This window comes from Sinocyclocheilus anshuiensis, unplaced genomic scaffold (genome assembly GCF_001515605.1).
Source record: "Sinocyclocheilus anshuiensis isolate Anshui unplaced genomic scaffold, SAMN03320099.WGS_v1.1 scaffold248, whole genome shotgun sequence".
NCBI lineage: Eukaryota > Metazoa > Chordata > Actinopteri > Cypriniformes > Cyprinidae > Sinocyclocheilus > Sinocyclocheilus anshuiensis.
In genome coordinates this window covers 1233434-1236267 of record NW_015555734.1, presented here as the reverse complement: position 1 = coordinate 1236267, position 2834 = coordinate 1233434, and positions in this window count along the sequence as shown.

The window sequence follows — 2834 nt, the reverse complement described above, 5'->3', positions numbered from 1 at the left end:
GTGCACAAAGAACTTGTTTGGAGATTTTTCCATCTACAGATTTTTCCCTGACCTTCTTTTCTCTGTAAATTAAGCGTGCACACTATTGCTGAAAAACAATCACTACTTAGCAGTCAGATGTCCGTACGCACAAAGGCACAGATCCCTAAACAAGGCCATATATATATATCTGTAGATGAAACTTTTTTTGTAGAATTTTTTTTTTAATTTGAACTAGCACCTCATGTCTACACCATGTTATAAGCTGCAAAAGACACACGGGCGGAAGTGAATGTACAAGAATGTACAAAACATGGTGACATTAATTTTTAAGTAAATATAATGGGCGATATATTGCGTCACCAAAAATTATTGAGGTCATGTACATACTGTATATTGCGCGATAAGTTGATATATTGATTATTGTGACAGGCCTATCCCTAGTGAAAAAAAAAGTATACTAAGTATACTTGCAGCCAGACTAATTGTCAGCATACTTCAAGTGTGTTAATGATTAGTTAACTTGAAGTGTGCTAATTTGGAACAACTATTTTTGTACTAAGTGTATTTTAGTTGTATTTCAATTATACTAAAGTATAACTTTAAGTGTATTTAGTGACCTCATTGCCTGTTTTTACTGACCCTGAGTTTGGTTTTGTTGGACTGCTTCAATAAACATCCGCATATGGATTCTTCCTCGGCTTCCGCCTCACCCTCATTACAATGAGATGGCCCAGGAAAAGAGAAAAAAAAGAGCATGAATAGAAGACTGGTTTCGCGATGATGTCATCATTAACTGTTTAACCATTTGGAAATGAACTCGTTCCTTTCCTTGACCTGCTAAGCTGCTGTTGACAGAAACTTCTGTGAAAGATAATGTGTGAGGTGGGGCTGTAATGGTATGGGATGATATCAGAATTCTTAAAATAATGCAGGCTCAAGCCGGCAGGCACACAGTTATACACACTGAAAAAAATGATACTACATTTTTTAAGGTAAGTGGTTGCAAACAATTGATTTTAGCTACATTTAAAAAAAAAAAAAAATTGTTGAAAATTAGTCAACTAAATTTGTTTATTTAAATGTAGCTAAAATAAATTGATTGCAACCACTTTCCTTAAAAAAATGTAGTAAATTCAATGAATATTTCCCCCCCAGTGAAATATAGTAAATATATATAAATATAAAAATATAAATAGTAAATATATTTACTATTGCTTGTGTATTTATTTGATTAGCTTTTAACTAGTTATAATAACCTATAGCCCTATACTCTATACAAACATAAGTATATTTTTGTAAAATATATTTGTAGAAAATATACTAAATTACAATTGTTTTAAAGTGTGTTAAAAGTTGTATTGTGAACATAGACAAAAGCATGATGCTAATATACTTTTTATATATTTAAAGATAGCACATTTTTTGTTAGTATATTTGCAGTGTACTATTAAAACAGGTAATATATTACAAATACAATAAAGTATACTTTTTTTTCACTAGGGTATGCAGAGAATCCAAAGGCCTTTGAACCGACAAAAATAACTGGCAAAAACAAGCGTCTTTAATCGCCTCTGCGCCGTGTGCAGCATTCGCTCGCAATGGTTTTATCTATAAAAGCAGCAGCGAAGTCCTGCAAGACAAATTGATATTAACGCTAATGTCAATAATGATGAGAGACGAGCGCTATGCCATGTGAAGTTGGAGTATGCCCCGTGGATTCTGGGAAATTTGTTGTTCGGTCCCAGCGCATTAATGTGTGTGGAAAAAAAGGAGATCTGACAGGATTTGCTTTGTGGATGAAAAGATGAAAAGGTGTTCCCTATCTCTCTCTGTCTTTCCCCTGTTCTTGTTTTATTTAATTTTTTTATTTTTTATTGAGAGATCAAGACAATGCGCTGGTGCAGCCTACGGTACGCTGGGCTAATGATGAAAGAGAGAACATTGCTGCTTCTATCATGTGTAGTATGTGTGCAAACGTGTGATATATGAGTGTGTGTGCGCGAGCTTCAAATCCAGCTACTAACACTTTCTTCACTCGCTCTCGCATGCGTGTGGTGTTAATCTGAGCGTTGACGCTATAGTGGGAGGATAAATCAGGACTCGGATTCTGCTGTGCCGTGGCAGAACTCTTCATACCCGCATGGCTTTTGAGTGACATAAACACGGCTCAGTGTTGATCGGTGCGCAGACATCAGCACACCCCAGAGATGGATCATCTACAGCTGCTGAAAACACTCCCAAAACGAGGCTGAAGGCTCTCCGCCATCATATCAATAACACCAGATATAGTGCACTCCAGCTATCTCGCTCACACAGCATATGCATAAAACACAAGATATCCAGCAATCTCTTTCTCACCCCAGCGGGCACACATACACATGTGGCTCTAGGGAAAGGGAGGACAAGGAGAATAAGGGTTGAATTCCAACATCAAAGGTTATTTTTTGGTTACCATATGCCTTTTTCGACAATGTTTTTTAAAGGGATAGTTCACCCAAAAATGAAAATTCTGTCATTATTTACTCACCCTCATGAAACCACGCCCGCCTAGCTCGACGGTGGTGACAGCAGCGGCAATCCACCTATCACACAAGTGGCCACGCCCTTAATTATGCAGAACTCTAAGGCATCATTTTTCAATTTTTCCTTTCTTTTTGGAGTGTTACAAGCTCTTGGTGCATAAATAAGCTCTGTAAAGTTGCAAAGACTAAAGTCTCAAATCCAAAGAGATATTCTTTATAAAAATTAAGTCAACCACGCCCTCCTAAAACGGCTCATTCTAACACGCCCCCACATGTCTACGTCACGATGTGGGAAGATTTGCATAACGCCGCCCAAATGTTCACGCAAAG